This window comes from Podarcis erhardii (assembly GCF_964252035.2).
Source record: "Podarcis erhardii genome assembly, chromosome: 16".
Taxonomy (NCBI): domain Eukaryota; kingdom Metazoa; phylum Chordata; class Lepidosauria; order Squamata; family Lacertidae; genus Podarcis; species Podarcis erhardii.
In genome coordinates this window covers 11,400,150-11,418,382 of record NC_138514.1, presented here as the reverse complement: position 1 = coordinate 11,418,382, position 18,233 = coordinate 11,400,150, and the positions used below count along the sequence as shown (strand labels likewise).

Sequence of the window (18,233 nt, the reverse complement as noted above, 5' to 3'; positions counted from 1 at the left end):
CACCCACCTACCCTCGCGAAGCGGAGCCGAGCGCGCGCCTGTCGCTTGCTGGCTGGCTCGCGCGGGCGGGCGGGCGGGCGCGCGCGCGTTCCCTCCCTCAGTTCAGTCAATCAGTCCGTCAGTGCTTGAGAGTCGTGTGTTGTTCGTTGGCGGCGGCGGCGGCGGCGCAGGACGGGACGGGACGGTCTGCTCTGGCCGGTTGGTCGGTCGGTGTTGGATGGAGGGTCCCGTCCGCCTCGCCTGCTCTCTCTGGAATGTACTGGGGGGCGGCTGCCGAGTGGGAGCGAGGGCTCTATGGGCGCAGGCAGCGCCGCTGCTGCCGCTGAGGAGAGGTGAGAAGGAGGGGAGCCGTGGCGCTGGCTGGCTGGCGGGGGGGGGGAGTGGGGGCGGGTTGGCTGCGATGGGGGTGTTAAAAGCCGGTGAGGGGATGAAGAGAGGCCGAAGAAGTGCCGGGGCTTCGGGCCGAATGCCTTGAGCCCGGCCAGCCCTGGGTGTGCGCGCGCGTACGTGTGAATGCGCGCTTGGAGTTACAGGTCATCTCAGGAGGGCAAAGTGTAGGGCCGGGGGACGCTGCTGCAGCTGCTGAGGGCCCTCAGAGAGGAGGAGGAGGTGCTCTTCAGTTAAATGGTGAGGCTCGGTGTTTACAATCGGTTCGTTTTTAAGGCTACGTGTAAAGGATCGTCGTACACTGTACTCTGAACCGGGAAGTGGGGCGCGTTTGCGTGTAAACGAATCGGATCCGGAGCAAGAGCCGGGTGTTAGCTGCAGGCTGATTTTGGCGGGGACACCCCCCACCCCAATGCACAGCACCCCCACACCCTGTAAAAAAACCCAACAACACGGGTCATCAATGTGCGAAACAAATAAACACGTGCGCACATGTGTGACACCTTTAAAGGCTCGCTGATTTATTGTGCGAGTAAGCTGGTGTGGGCTACGTGCAGCAAGCAGCCCACTCAATCAAGGGAAGAAGCAGTTAGGTTTTGCGCTGAGGCGGGAGCATCCGCAATGTTTCATGGCACCTGGAAGACAGTTTTATCTGGGATGTTAGCTTCACGAAAGCTGCTGCCATAATAAACCTGCTCCTCTAAGTTGTGCCGCATTATTTAAAGACCTGAAGCATGATCCAGCCAGCCACATCTAAGTTGGACCACAGTTCATGAAAGTGGGATTCTGTAGCCCATGTAAACTTATGCCACAATAAGTATATTGCTTTTAAATATGTTACAGAAGTGAGGCTTAGGTTTCTATTGTATTCTGGTGTTTATATTTGGTTTTAATGCATGTTTCATGTTACAAGGTACTTTAGGTCTCTTTTTTGAAAAAATGCATCTAATGAATGCAATTGATAATAAAGCTTCTTAAAGTGCCCCAAGACTTTCTTCTGTGTATATGTGTTTGCTTTAATAAGCTACCATGTCTACTCCTCTGGAATTTGAGGATATAAAGTTTGCTTAATCTGAAATAGTTTCTCATGCATCTGCCCAGGGGGAAGTAATTGGTGTGGAAGTACCTTTTTAAATCCTAGAACTGTGAAAAGAAAGAAGCATTATGACTTTAGTCTTTAATTCTGGGTGTCATTTTTGATATCACGGTATCCATCCTCTAAGGTTGGCACTTGAAGAAAAGATCTGTTTGTTGTTGAGTGCATCCAAGCTTTTCCCCTATATACAAAGGGATGAGCACCTCTTACTCAGCTGTACTTTTCTGCAGAGTGCATATGCAAACTAACACTGGGGTTCTGGAATAACCAGCGCCTCCTGGTTCCATTTATAAATGTGAAAGGGGTTGGGGGGGTTGTGGAGGCAGATGATTCTGCTTAACAATTTCTTAACTTTCATTTTTACCTGACAATGAATGAAATATTTTGATTGGTATGAATATACCCTCTTGCACTTGATTACTTTACTTTAAAATAAGTTAGCCCAGTACAAGACATCACTTTTTATGTCTTCTGCCCCCATATCCTATACTTCCTTTAATGTAAAAAAGTTATTCTGCCTACTTTGTTCCCACCACCCTTCTGAGTAATACCCCTCCCCACCTTCTCACTATATAGAAGGGTCTGGTGACTTCTGTTTCAGTGTATCTGAAGAAGTGTGCATGCACACGAAAGCTCATACCTAGAACTAACTTAGTTGGTCTTTAAGGTGCTACTGGAAGGAATTTTTTTATTTTGTCTTACCTGATTGTGTTCCTGTCATTTATGATGCAGTTTCAAAAGCTCTAGTGTGTACATGTGGAAGGAAGAATACCTGTGATTACCTGTGTGAATTGGAAGATATTCTGTTCCTTCTGGTTAAGGCATGGATGCTGTATATCCATGACCAAATCCCACAGAAACAGATAATTGGATCCTAAGCAGCTGCCATGTCTGCAGTCTTCTGATGCTTTCTTGATCAGAAACTTGCTTTTGATAGTGCCAAAAGCAGTTCCTGGCACTTCAATGGGAAATGTGATTGAGAAGCTTGGTTGTCAACTTCAAACTGTTTTAAGTTCTGGCACATCTCTTTATGAACATGAAATTGTAAGCTGCATCTTGTTTTTCTTAAAAAGTATTTATAGCAGCTACATGTTGGGAGTTCTTCTCATTTGGGCTGAGATGAAACATCACATTTTGTCTGGAAAGTTTAAATTAACTGTTGTTAACTGCTGCTCAACTAGAAAGCATTCTTACCAGGAGCAGCCTGCATTGCCGCTATCTGTTATGCACATGTTAAACTTGCATAGTGTCCAAATGAGTTGTGTGGAAGAAAGATATTATAAAATAAGAAAAGTTTGTTTCTCTGTACTGTACCTAATTTCAGAGGAACAGTTTGCTTACTTAATCAGGAACATAATTCGCTGTGACTTGTGGGTTTACATAAGAGAATTCTTAGCATTAAGTTCTTTCAGCATCTTAATTAACCAAACTTGCAGGAGATTGATGCCTCAATCTGCTGTTCCTGGAGGCTATCTCTATTGATTTCTAAGCAGAGTATTTATGATTCTGTGTCAAAACACTTGTGTTTGTGTCAAAAGGAGATCAGTTGTGATTTTAACCCTGTATCACTCTTAGCAGAGGCTTGGCTGGTTTTAAAACTTTGTATTCAAATATGATTTTTCCTGAGAAAGAAAACTATAGTGTCATTTAGTTTTCTCAGAAAGGACACAGTAAAGAGTTGTATCATGTTGCTTTAGTTTGTAGGTTTCATAATCCTTGCCCAGTCTAGCAGGTGGTTTGACTTTCAAGTGAATTAAATTGATTGTTTAGACAGCCAGGTCAGCAAAACAGTACAGAATGAGTTTTCTATGTACCAGAGCAAGAACTGTTGTACTCCTTTTACTGTCAAAGTGAGAGAGGACTTGGTACTGAATTCAATTTAGGAGGCCTATAATCTGATGTTTTTCCATGATGGATAAAAAACATGCAGACCTATTTTGATGTGTTTTTACATTTTTTTGCGGGGCGAGTGTTTCTTTTTAGTTATAGCATGTACATAACCTAGGGGTTGAATCTAGTTCATTATGACCTATTATCTGACAGTTTCCTTTCACAAGTAATAATGGTTGTAGTCTGTCTGCAGCGCATTTTAAACAGGATTTAGGGCAATATTATTTTAAATGTTAATGTTCTCTAACTGTGAAATATCCCTTGACTTTTAGCCATAAAAGTTTTTTCCCAGGGCCATTTGGTATATATCTCATGATTTTCAAAACTCATAGTATTCAGCAACATCGGTGTCATGTACAAAGAGATTTCATTTTGAAGGTTAAAAATCTAAAGGAAAAATTAATCACTGCTAGCTTGTTTTCATGCTCAAAGAGTTAAGCATGAATGTCTTGCTGTTAAAATGAAACCATGCAGCATGCAATAATAGGAAACATCCCTTTGTAGAATATGTAACATTTTGTATGATTCTTTTTATATTTCCTTAGTTCCCTTTTTCAGCCTTGTGATGTACAGTATCGCTGTCACGCACAATCTGGGTAATAGTACTGAGGTGATATTAATGTGACTCTTTAAAATCAAACTAATTATATCTGCCTGAAAGAGCCACATTAGTGTGATTCTTGCTCCCTAGTGCTTTTTTGGAGCCCTGGAGACAACCTAGTGAATAGGGCTGAAAATTCATTCTGTATTTGATTAAATGGAACAGACTCGTTGCTTCTTACCCCAGCAGGGGCTATGAGATCTCTTGATCCCCGAAGCGGCTCATAGACCCTGGGAATTCCATTAGCAAGCACCTGAGGAATTTCTGCCCTGCAGTGCCTTTTTTTGTAATACGGGTGGGGGTGGGGAAAATGGAACAAGAAGTATATCACTCTTGATGATGAGTGGGGGAGGCTACACCAGAAGAATCTGTATGTTGGCAGATCTAAAATCAAGGCATGACTTAACAGCTTATCTAGTGAGAGAAAAGCCCAACCCCAAAGAATACGAATAGTTAGACACTGATGTTTAAAGAGAACTGTACTTTACTTAAGGCACTGAAATTAGTTCAACCACCCTTACTATTGAAACCATCACTTATTTCTCAGTCTGAAGAAGCAAACCGGTGGCAAACCATTATCAGTGCAAGCACTTAGACTTGTGGAGTGGGTGAGTCTTTTTAATAAGATAGAATATAACAGGCAATGGTGTGTACTTTTTATTTGCCAGTTAATATAAATTTGGTTTTTTAATTATTTTAATCATATTTGTGGTACTGTTTAAAGCATAGATTTTTGCTGAGAGAAGCCTCTAGAGCACTATTTTGATCACACTGATTTTTTTTAAAAAAGTCTGAATAAGTAACAGATTCTTGGTAATTAACCTTTTATTTGTATACTTTTCATCTTCCCCCACAGGAAAAATACTGGTAATTGAAGCATTTCTCAATAGTTCCAAGTTTGTGTTCATTATCTTTTTATCTTAAATTTTTGATAACATATGCAAATGGTATATGATTTGTATGCAAGAATATATATGGATTGCACTATACATGTTTGATCATTTGGTGATTATCATATTTCTATATTGAATGGTATATTTCTTATGTGGTCCATTGTTTCTATTTACAATTTGTACATGGAATTTATGTCTATTTTTTAGACATACTTCATTAAAACAACTAAGGTACTTAGCAATTGAATATTGCACCTTGCCTGAACATAATCACAAAGATTGCACAGGTAGTCTTGTGTAATGTGGCTTACTTTTAAGGATGACAATCCCGTCTCTAAATACATACTCCCCTCTACCTGCTCCAATTTTAGAACATTATTTTTTAATTGAAAAGGTTTAGGAAGCGAAGCTTATTCTTTAACATGATTCTTGGAGGATGTGCTAATTTCAGGGTTTAGATTTTCTGTTGTTATTTATGTATGTACATTAAATGTGGAAATTGTATTGATTTGATTTACAGCACCAGCAGTGCTTTCTCTTCTTCTAAAGACATGTTTAGGGGTACTCTCATTTTGACTCAAGAAAATCACCATTTTATAGTTCAAATCGGGGAAAATAAATACAGTAAATGGAGAAAAGTACAAAGATTTGCAAAATGTTAAGGGGCATGCATCACCCCAGGAAAAAGCACTGAACATCAGTATTGGCTAAGATTGTTTCTGGTACTGTCTGAGTTTGGAATCCAATTTTAGTAGTTGCACTGACAAACATTTCCAGTAGCATTTCTAGTTTATCATTTGGATATTTTAAAATAGAGCATATGAAGGGGGAAGAAAAATGTAAGGAGTTCCTTAGATTTACGTAATTCAATCGGTTGCATGAAATATACTTCTGAAGTAAGATTGAAATATTATTTGTTTGTAAGTTTCATTTAAGCATAATTAGGTATGATGTGGGCTAACAAGTATAATAAATAGCTTAAATGTCAGCCTGGTAAAAGCACAAAACAGTGGGAAAATGGTAAAATGGTATTATATTGATTGACACAAGAGCTAATATTTTAGGATTACAACTGAATCGTGTAGTCCTAACATTTGAAAGTAAGATTTAATTTCCAACACAATTTTTATTCTGAGAAGTTGGCATTCTCTGTTCATGATCTGCAAGCATTGATCTTCTCTATTTCTGTTTAGTAAAATTATCTAGTTTGTGGTGTTTACAAAATTCTTTTCAGCTATGCAGAACATTGGCTGTGACGTACTCCCTCTGCTGGTCAGCTGCAAAGGCAGCACTACTTGTGAATACAGTACCTGTTCAGGAAACTTTAGAGTAGTAGACACTTTTCATGTTTGATAGTACAACAGCTATAACTTTAGGGAAACAAAGAAAACAGTAATTTGGGAGTCATACAAGCACTACTATCTGTCTGTTAGAATGTAAATTCAAGATTCTTGATTTCAGCTTTCTCTTTTAGAATGGGTTCACCAAAGCACGAATTGCACACACATGCATTTGTTATCAAAGTACAAAAAATATATGCACTGTATTCTGTACATTAGAAGATTAAAGCTTTTAAAAACTAGATGGGCAGTCAGTCCATGTCAAGTTATTGGCACAATAAAACTATGAATTGAAAACCACAGAAACAAGTTCGGATAGTGACTTGAAGAAAGGGCACAGTTTTTAAAATGTAATGCTATCTTAGCATTGCAGCCAAGTCTGTTCTTTTAACGTAAAGTAAACTATCTTAAAGTAGCCTGGGGCATTTTATGTAGTACTGATGTCTGCCTTAGAAATGTGTCATAAGTGAGTATTCCAATCTATATTTTGTGTGGTAACTGATGTAGCATTTGCTTTATGATTCCAGTTTTTGATGGTTTATTATGCTCAAGAACTTCAGCCAAACGTATCAGTAAATAGCAGGTAACTTTCTCTGTCTCTACTGAAAATGGTTTTTCTTGCTACCTGTAGGGTTTTACATGAGGCTACTGTCTACAGCGGTCTTGATGAGTCTTCCCCAACCTAGTGCTCTCCATATGTTTTAGACAACTCCAGCTGGCTGAGGCTGATGGGAATTAAGTCCAACAACATCTGGCGGGCAACAGGTTGGGGACGGCTGACATTAAGGTTTTAGAAATTAGTGGCCACTGAGAGAACAGCATGCTGGATTAGATGGACCTTTGGTCTGATCCAGCAGGGCTGCTTGTATGTTTGTATCCATAGAAAAGTAGGTGGCAAGTGGCAAAGCAGGGGATTGGTGTAAGTAAGCTGTACAGAGAGTATGCGGAAGACAGTTGTTCTGAAAAATCAGGGGTGGAGTCTAGCTAATCTGCTGGGCATTCAGAATGCATGTGAGGCAGAGATGCACAGTGCACTGAGGGTTTACGTACCTCACTGCTTCAACAATGGGGTTGTGATTTTATGACAAGTCCATTGAGGTCTGGGCATCTCTAAGGCAGTCATAACCAGGCAGGAAATGTATGTGATCTTAGACGTGAGAAAGCAGCAGGTTGTGGGTTCTGATTCTGCAAGTTTGTTGAGTGTGAGGGAAGAGAAGTGGTGATCGTCATCCCTGTCTTCCTACCTGAGCCCTTTGTTGGCAGTATAGGCAGTGAACATACTCTCCTCACCCCTCACAGCATATATGCAGGAAGCATGATGTTGGCACAAGAGAAAGCATGATGCAGTCAGCTGACATATCAGTAAGGGAGGGTGATGGAATAAGTTGGGCAGACAGATATGGGAGATAAACATGGATGATGGAGGCCATGTATCAGGAAAAGTGAGGAGAAATTTTCTTTCAGTCTACTATTTAGTAACTGTGGGCACATTTGTGTATTCTGTACCAGCCAATGCATTGGGTGTGGCCCTCTAGGGTCCTAAATTGAACTATTAGAAGAATAAGTCTTGGAATCCAGTGTCAGCCTCCTGATGGTGCTCCCTGTGAGGGCATGTTAGAGGAGGTGAGGTGAGCTGCCTCTTCCTGCCTATGGAAATTCTTTCTTCCAGCATTCTATGAAACCCTGTCCTGTACTGGACAGATATGGAGAAGGTGTCAGAACACCACTTTTTTGCCCCTTATACCTCCCAGCTAAGACTATTCCAACCCATCATCCATTACAACGATATTTTGCAGTTTGGCAGTAGGCATGTCTTGATTCACCGGCAGTCCCCCTAACCTGAATCAGCTGCTCACCATTGCCAGCAGCCCACTTAACAGAGGCACAAATGCAAGGATCAGACACTGCAACAAGCCCAGATACAGATGCAATAAAATAGATATTAAAGGACCTAATGATGTTAACCACAATATGAAGGGTTTATTCACCTGCTTGTCTTCCAATATGACATACGGCCTTCTGCATTCTGTACAGCAAAAGGCAAACAGGTCTGTAGCCTTTATGCAAAGAAAGAGAGAGAAAACACAAATATTACATCAAAAAGGACCATATCCCATTGGAGAACATTTCACCACCACAGAATACTCTGTTACTGACCTTAAGTTGACCGTTCTTGAACAAAGAGAGGTGTTGATTAACTTGCAATGCCAGGATGTGTATGTTACTGTTCACAAAGCAATGTTGCTCATTGTAATTCTTTTACATACAGTTAAGTGTTAATACATTTTTCACCATCTGCATTTCTTACATTTCATTTTCTGCTCATCTGACAGCTAATGTTTTGTCTCTTTCTCTATAGTCATGTGTACTATATTGTAGCTACTCATTCAGCATCATATTCCATACATCTGATAAAGTGGACTTTAGTCCTTGAAAGCATGTGCCATAATAAATTAATTTTAAAGATGCCGCAAGACTTTGTTTTTTGCTTATGTTCTAAATAAAGCAATCTAAATAAAATGTTCTAAATATAACAATCAAGTTGTTGCTTGAATACCTGAGGCTACAATATTAGAAATTATTAAAAAGCAAATAATCACAAATCCTTAATTTAATTCTTCAAATCCCCATTTAGCAATCACAGAAGTTATAAAGCATTTGACTGCTGGTGCAAGACTTGCCTACCAGTAAGTGGATTTATTTCTGGCATTATATCACATAAACCAGGGGCTGTACAAACAATGTTGATACCATGTAAATTGTAGAATAACTGTAGCCTTCAATCCAAGAAATCTTTCTAATAAGACTGCTGCATTGTTGAAGGAATACTGATATGATACTGTTGTAAATCTGCTGTTCTATGATCTGATGAAGCTGTTGAGATACATTTTGGAACATTAAAGCTTGATTTCCTCATGGAATCTTCTGCTGAGTTACCTGGAAATTTGCATTGGGTTTTGGTTTCCCAAAACCTGAAAGAATTACAGGAGGTTAAAAAGTGTGGCCCACCACTTCATTTGAATCTAGTATATATGCCAACAAAATGCAAGCAAGACTGAGTTTGGTGAAAATGTCAGTGAAGTATAGAATAAATAACATGAAGTCAAAACTTAACAGTTGCTCCTTTCTTACTCTGTATTGAGTCAGGTTTAATTCGTCTCTACCATATGCTGGTTGAAATTCTGTGGAACTCGTGTTTGCTTTGTGTTCCCATTCATGGGACTTGTATTTTCCCTGTGGCCATGAATTCAGTGAATTCTAATTACCTATGATGTAAGACAGTAGTAGATGACTGGGTGGCTATAAATTGTAGCTGCAGGTGTGGATTTAATAGATATATGTTCCTTTTATGGATCACAAATAGTATCTATAGTACAAGTTGCAACAGAAAATAAGACTTGATAAGCTGGCTTACTTTTGGCCTGTATTTTATAGAGTTGCCATAGTTTCTTGACAATGTCAGTGTAAGTACAGTTGAAAATTAAGTTATTAGTTATTTTAGAGTAGAGTTCAGATACCTTTGCACAAGTGCTTAATGACTGGTGGATACTTAATAGCAGAACACAATCATTCTTTAGCCAAAATGGATGCTAAACAGTGGTGTAATGGTTAGAGTGTTGCATCAGGACCTGGGAGAGCAGGGTTTGAATCCCTACTCAGCCGTGAAACTCACTGGATGATCTACCTTAGCCTAACCTACCTCACAGGATTGTTGTGAGGATGATATGGGGGGGGGGGAGGGAGAGAACCATGTACACCAGTGTTTCCCAACCTTGGGCCTCCAGCTGTTTTTGAACTACAATTCCCATCATCCCTGACCACTGGGTCTTGCTAGCTAGGGATGATGGGAGTTGTAGTCCAAAAACAGCTGGAGGCCCAAGGTTGGGAAACACTGATGTACACCACCTTGAGATCCTTGGAAGATAAAGGTGGCATATAAATGTAAGCAATAATAATAAATAATAATAACCCTGATGGATATGTTCTGCCTCCAAAGTTGGAAACCACAGGAGGGGAGAGTGATGTTGTGCTCAGATCCTGCTTGTGGGTTTTCCATACACATCTGGTTGGTCAGTGTGAGAACAGGCTGCTGAAGTAGATGGGCCACTGGCCTGATCCAGCAGTCTCTTATGTGTGTGTCTCTTCCTGTCATTTAAGTTATGGAATTTCCCAAAAGAACAGTGTTGAAGCATCTGAGCATTGTGATGGAATGAAATGTCAGGTCTCTACACTTGTCCTCTAGGTCTTCCTTCATCATATCTGGATGATCTTTAATGTCATTTTTCTACTCTTTCAAACCTAATTAATAGGTCTTCAGGCCTCTACGTTGGCTCATCTTACTTTTCTCTCCATGCGATTGAATTTGAGACTACTTGAGAGATCGTATTTGGATTCAAACCTTGTTCTTGTTGTACACGTTAGTAGCTTGCTTTCTTTTTGAATGCAAAGTATCTAACTACTGATTGCTTACACTAGTGAATGGAGTATGGCACTGTAAAGCTAAAAGAATTTCCTTACTGAAAATGCACCAACAGTCTCCTTGGGTTTCTTCTTCTGTACAGGCAACTCTCCACTTACGCAGGGGTTACGCTCCAGGGACAGTGCATAAAGCCAAAATCGCATATAGTCAAAACACATTGGGTTGAGTGGGTGTGTAAGATTGCCAAAGCCTTTTCCCCTAGACACCTATTCCATTTCCGTCCACTCATTTATTTTTTAGCCAAGCACATAAAGCTGGATGTGTGCACACAAGTTTCACACATTAAATGCACACAAGTTGCAAGTTACCTGTACTGCCGTGCTTGATTTGCTTTATTGAGATGTGTGGACTGTTAGTGGGTTGTTTATGCACTTCTGGCATGGCATACCTTGTGTGTTCTACTCCATTCTTGTGACATACTTTAGTCAGAATGTTTTGGAATGTGGAATAATATATAGAGAATCATGCTTCTAGGTCAGAGGGTAGATGGTTCTATTATATCTCTAGGCCGCATCTGTATTCCATGTGCAAGTTCCATTAGACTGCCATTGGCCATACCTAAGAACCAGATGTGTTCGACATGGTTTAGTGTGCATTACATAGTCAGGGCCATATGCATGCCAAGTTTTAGAACAAAGCTGCTTTTTTGTGTGTCTCGTTATAACAATTGAATAATTAAAACAGTTGAAATCCTGCCCTACCCTATTCCTTCTATAGCTTGCAGATGTGTAATTTAGTTGACCTATGAGTTGAGTTCAAGAATGAAAATTTATAGACCTCAAGGCAAAATGTAAAAGGCTTACCATTTGAAGTGTGGCTCAGATAAATGGGTGGTGGCCGCTATGTAGCTTCGAAACATGTACAGCTTTTTGGTTTTTCATAGGAGAAAAGTATTTCTCTCTAGGCATCACACCATGATTAGAATTTCTTACACAGCTGTGTAATCATGTTGGCAACATGTCAGCAAAATGTGTACAGTTTTTTTAGCTATGTGACCCACAGAGTCTTACAATGATGAGTTGCCCAACTTTTCTTAGCCTTTATAGTTTCCAAGAATTAAACTGTAATAGAAATGTTGAAAAGTCAGGAGCAAGGAAATACATTAAAATATGTATTCATTGGTCGTTGGTCATAATCAATGGTTATAATTTCTAAGTTAAATCAATATTTTTTTAAGGGTTGCAAAAAACTCTTCAAAGTTTTCTGTTACCATTCTGTATGGCATAAAGAAAGAAAGTCTCAAAATGGGACTGGAAAAATGTAGTGAACTCTAATAAAAGAGTAAATGGACAATTTACTACATTTTATTGAAACGTTCCTTGGGGGTGTAAATTTAGTTTAAGGTGAATTATAATGCCTCAGAGGAGGGTTTATATTGATGCTCATTGGACAATTTACTGTTTTACTTGAGTTCTCTCCTTTATCCTGTACTATTTTGAGGTTTCCCTCTTTCTCTGCTCTTTTGCATTTGGTTCTGTCCTTTTGTGTTTAGTGTTGTAGCAGTTGTTTGTAGCCTTCTTCTCTTCAGCTATAATAAGCCTGGTTCATGTTGCAAGACACAAGATTTTCATAGTGACTTTCAATTTCAGTAGTAGATGGATTTATGTGAATTTAATACTTGCAGAAATAAGCCACCATTGTATTTTGTTTCACAGTAACTTGACCACAGAGAATTTGTCTCAGGATTGTAGCTTTGAGACCTACATTGGGTAAAAGATTCCTGCATTGGGTAAAAGATTCCTGCATTGCAGGGGGTTGGACTAGGTGTCCCACATGGTCCCTTCCAACTCTACAGTTCTATGATTCTAAGTTTCTGTGAAATAGACTCCCTGGAAAAGTTCAAGAGTTCCTTCAAATGGTTGTGGTGTTTGATGAAACATGAAATGGTGCTTTGTGGCAAGTTGGCATATTTTTGTTCCTACTAGCTCATGCTGAAACTTGACTCGAAAAACAAAACACCCTAGTCTAGTCATAGTGAATCAGTGGAACACTTTACCTGTTGCTTTAAATTAAACCTTTTTCCAGGAAAGTGTTGTGACTTGTAGAATCTAGAATTTTTTTTTTACTAGTGCACATCTGTGATTCAAGGTTGTAAAAAGTGCTTGGTACACCCTTTATCTCTAGAGTTTGGTTTATCTTTAGTGCCTGCCTCTGTTTTTAATTTAAATTTATATTTACCACTTTGAGAACTGAAGGTTCTCAAAGTGGTAAATATTAATATACTATTAAAATCAAACAAGGTTAGGAATGAAGTTACAGCAACAAAGTAAGCTTTAAAGCAACATATGGTCACCATCAGAGCACTAGTAGGAGGGACAGATAATCACAATAGCAAAGGCATGAAAAAAATAGCAGGTGTTTTTTTTTACAAGATGTTGAAATGCCAATAAAGAGTGGGACCAACAAGTGTCTTGGGGTTGGGAGTCACATAATCAGAGCAGTACACCTTGATACGTATGATTACTACATGCACAGTGATTTCCAAATTTGGGGCAGGGTGGACAATATCATATTTGTAATATGTATAAATGGAGTGTTGACTGCTTGATTCCTTCCTTGTTTTAGAACAGTGAAATAAACTTGGAAGCGAGTTTGTTGCTCATCAACTTTAATTCAGAGCATAAATGAAGGCATAACGTTGTTGCTGGGTTATATAGATATCTCACGTTTAACAAATGAAAATAGGCATATTTGTTCCTGAACAGGGATAGCATAACCACTATAGTCCATGCATTTGTAATTTCTAGGCTAGATTACTACAATGTGCTCTATGTGGGGCTGCCCTTGGGTCTTGTGTGGAAGCTCCAGCCGGGGATATGGCTGACAACATGTGACAACATAATTAAAACATTAGCATTGCTGCCAATCTGCTACTAAGTCAGGTTCTGGGTCCTTGTATTAATTTATCTTAGGGACCACCTGAACCCTTACATTCCAGACTGAACCCTGAGATAATCTGCAGTGGCATCATTAGTTGTTTCCTAAGTGGACGAGGATCATTTGATAGTAACAAGAAGCCTTTTGTGTCCCTGGAATACTTGTGGAATACACTACCAGTAGAGGTACCTTCTTTTTCAGCTTTTAAATCGGGTAGTCAACCTAAAACCGGATATGGCCCCATTGCCTTCTTAATCCGGCCTGTGGACGGTCCGGGAATCAACGTGTTTTTACATGAGTAGAATGTAATTTATTTAAATTTTATTTAAAATACATCTCTGGGTTATTTGTGGGGCATCGGAATTCGTTCATTCCCCCCAAAAATGTTGTCTGGCGCCCCACAAGGTCTGAGGGACCATGGACCGGCCCACGGCTGAAAAAGGTTGCTGACCCCTGTTTTAAATGCTTGCTGAATTTTTTTCTATTCCATGAGGCTTATGCTGGCAATTACACATACAGTACATCTTTCTGTAGTAGTTTGCTGTTCTCGGGGGTTTTTTTAAACTGTAATTTTGTGTACTTTTTATGTATAACTGTTGTAAACTGTTTAAAGAACAGTGGTATACAAATGTTCAAAACAAACAATTAAAGCATTTCCTATTGGTGTCACATACAAGCCATCTAGTTGCCCAAGGTGAGCAGGTTCAAATGCCTGAATAACTATCGGATCTCTCTGCATGATTTTAGCAAGTCACTTTCTTTCTGTCTAATTTATCTCTCAGGTAGTACTTGTGCGCACAGTAGCATAAAGCTTGCTTAAACATATATTCTTAATGGTTGCGTTCAGAGTGTTACAGTGACCTACAGCAGATGGTATTGGATTTTGATGAGGAAATTTTCCACATTCCTGCCTTTCCATATCATTTTGAAAAGGCATTCATTTCATCCCCTTCCCCCTTGTGGCCCGTGGAGATTTGTACTCATCTGGTTGCCTTTTCTGTGTCAAGTGTCCATATTTATCATGAATAATATAAGGGATATCACACACCTCAGATTTAGTTGCTGTACCTAACTCCACCCTTTCTGCTCTTGGAATGTAAAATGACCCAAATCCAGAAGTTGGGGGGGGGGGGCGAAGGGAGTAAGATGTGCATAGCCAGACAACAGACAACTCAGTTGCTGTCAGCCCATTGAACTTAGTGAGACTTACTTCTGAGTGGACATGCATATACTTGTCTGTTCATATTTAAACCATGCTATATTAATTTATTTGAGGAAGATGAGAGAGGGATAATAAACCGATTAGTTAATTCGTAGCTGTTACTAAACATACCTATAATAAATTTATTAATTAAATGGGTTTTCATAAAAGCTTATGACTGCAGCCTGCATTGAAACTACCACTTTTTATACATTCTTATTTATTGATTTCACTGCAGAGTTTGAAATGCCCATTGTTCTAGGCACATTTTGCAACAGGGAATTTCATTTGCGCGAGCAGTTTCTGAAGACTGGGCGCAGTACTGCGCCAAAGATTTCAGATTAAAACTTCATAGTTGAAGGAAAGGAGGACCTTTTTCTGCCTCCCCACTTCCAGCTACTCTCTGAAGACTGGAGAAGAGACCCTCTTAAGAACATTAGGGGGGTGGGTAGGAAGAAGGATTCTTGTTATTTAAAAAGTGCCTTGACAGTCCATTTAGGCGCTCATAACCTAGGTTTAGCTCCTAGCTTTCATATCTCAGTTTCTAACACTGTTATACTGATACGCAGTACTAGCTTTCTTCCAAGGCATTCCAATGTTATTTGCATTTTTAAAATACTAAAACAAACAAATGGTACAAAGTATGGAACATTTTCTTCTTAGACCAAGTGGTGGTCCCTTCAAGAGCTGATAATGAGCCTCCTACCTTAAGCTTCTTCACTTCTGCCTTCCTTCAGGGCATACAGCTCTTAATTTGCCCCAAGCAAGGTGTTGGAAGAGCTACCCTAGCAGTAATAGATGAAAGATGGCAGTTGTGGAAAAAGACAGCAGGCTTGAGGACTGTCTTCTGTTTGGTCTAGCAATTTTAGAACAATTTTTTTATTATTATTTCTTAATTGCCATTCTATTTGCTTACTAAAGATGACATACAATAATAAGAAAAAAGGCAAAGTTAGGCAGGCTGATACACAAGTAAAATATGGCAATTTCTCCACTAGTTTCGTAATATCTTCATTGGGACCATCCAAATTGTCACAAAAGTGTAGCATACTTTTGAGTTCCCCAGAACTCAGCATACAAATAAGATGTTTACACAGAGATGAGACCAAGAGGTCAGCTTGTAGACTCAGTTACAAGATGGAGACTGCACGCTAAATAAGTCCCTCCCAGGTGCTTCAGAGATCAGGTTACACACCTAGGATTCTGGAATAAATAAGTGATGCCATCTCCAAATTTCTGATAAATTAAAGCCTGCCTTGTAAGTGTCAAAAATAACGAATAACAAAAAATTCTCCTGAAATGGTTAAAAATGTTAAACTTTTGAAATAATATTATGATTCTAAAGTGTAATTCAAATTAGCTTGTTACACACATTGTATTTTTGTCCTAAATTTAGAAAATTTAGGTGTGTGCACACATATCCTGCCTTCATTCTTGGTTTGAAAAACTTCTGGTAAATTATTTGTTCCATTCAGTATCATAGATTTGTGAAAGGCTAGTACAAATATTGAAAATGCAAATTTAGTTGAAGGACTGAACCTTGGAAACCAACAGACTAACTTCTCTCTTCCCAAAGTACTTCTAGATCTGACTTTTCAAATCACTTTTGCAAGTTTCTCGTCCGCAGGCATGTTGGAGGCCTGACTTCTTTTAATCTAGTAATACACAAAAATATAAGTTGTAGTTCCTGCCTTTTACATTAGGTTGTGACTAAATCAAAACATTATTTGAGCTGAATCCCTTCTTTTCTGAATGTAATTAGGAACACACTGATTCTTATTGCAGCTGGCAGCCTCTCACTATTGCCTTTTTCTTCATGTGACCCCCATGGTCTCGATGACCTTTCCTGGGGTTAGTCATAGGCCTTTTTCATTGTGATGGGCTAGAAGTGACTCATGTGGAGTTGATTATTTCCTTGCTTGTCTGGTCTTTTTGGTGCCATAACTTCAAGTCATTTCCATTTTCTTCTCTGTTTTTGGCTGACCACAGTGAAAGGAAATGCTTTTGCTGGCGACAGGATCAGTTTACATGCTTGGCCGACTTGATTGAGCCTGTGAAAAGGTGGGGGGCGTAGGGTAACAAACCCCAAAGGTGCTATATTTCCTAGGTATAATTTGGTAGTTGGTAGTGTCTATTAAACATCTAAAATCTGCTTAAATTTACATTTCCCTGATTTTCCATTCTCCCTTTCAATGTTTAATGCACAGCAACTTTTAAAAAATCCCAAACCCACATCCCTGTGTGAGAGAATGTATTAGTGTCAATTGTACATGAATGTGCATCGAGAGATTTTACAGTTCTCAAAAGAGTGAAGAAATGAACCCGGGAGTTAGCAGTTAAAATTGATGGGCAGCTAGTCAGTTGCTACTAGCTGATGTTTAACCACTCCTTGTAAACAAATAAGGCCTAGTGAATTGCATATGCCAGCTGTTACACTTGTATTCCTGAGGTCTGACGAAACATCATGAAAACTGTGATCAAAGGCTTTGAGAATCACGGAGGAGCCAGTGACTAATGAAATGCCACTGACTAAGGAAATACCTTTCTCTAAATAATGTAGATGTCTCTACTTTTGCTTTTAAGGTGGCTCAGTGTGAAACTTAATAATCAATTTTCACTTTTAAAAACGTGTGCTGTTCCTGACAAGATGTTGTGGGTTTTCATTGATGCAAGGGGGGCAGTGTGACATGATGTTTCTTCACACAGTGTTATGTACAGATTAAGATCATACAAAACTCTGAAATTGCAACAGAATGAAATAAGCAACTTTCATAAGTTGAAATTTCTCTGTCGCACAAAATTTTAAAATCTTCCATTTTTCAAAGGCATTGACTTGCACTGTTGGTGTCATTTGCTGTCTCTCTCAGTTCTCCATCCCTCACTTCCGTAATATGTAGATAGTACTGACATACATTCATGGATTTTTAAAGTATTATGACAAGAAAAAATGTACCTGAAGTGTGTTGAACACTGTTGAGCGCCATATAGATGGATTTATTATTCATTCAGTTAATATTCTCAAAGGGCAAAGAAGCTTTGTTGTAATTCATCTAAAGCAAATTAGCCACTTTATCAAAAGCTCATTTTAGAGCTGGGGTAACAAAAGCAATATTGTCTGGCTTCTAGGAATGGAATCATGATCTTACTAATTTTTGAATTGTTTTGAAAACTTGGTGCTAGATATATAGATGGTACAAAACAATGTATTAATCATGTGCACAAAATGATCTGAAAATATTTGCTAGGATTGTAATGTTAACTGCAGAATTTCCTGCAAATATCTCTAAAAATATTGTTCACTCATTTGATTTGAAATTCTGAACTAAAGTTAAATATAAATAGTGATGATTTGATTCTGCAGTAAATTCTCCAGTTCAGAATTTTGTTCACTATGGACAGTTAACATAATAAATAAGGAATAAGTACGGTAATGATCCAGGTTTTGTAATATTAGAAATTGTGATTAAT

The 18,233-nt window shown here is 39.0% G+C and overlaps 1 protein-coding gene across 4 annotated transcripts in view; it reads left to right on the top strand.

Annotated features, from left to right (window-relative positions):
* The window catches only part of CDON (cell adhesion associated, oncogene regulated), a 116,293-nt gene that overhangs the window by 57,537 nt on the left and 40,523 nt on the right, over window positions 1-18,233 (top strand). Inside the window, exon 1 of one of the 4 annotated variants that reach the window (XM_081843262.1) lies at window positions 175-332. The exons of 1 other annotated variant lie outside the window; for it this stretch is intronic. The gene's annotated coding sequence lies outside the window, so the exon portion shown is untranslated. Of the gene's footprint in view, window positions 1-174; window positions 333-507; window positions 628-4,413; window positions 4,583-18,233 lie in introns of those variants that run through there. 2 more of the 4 variants (XM_081843265.1, XM_081843264.1) reach the window with 2 other exon arrangements.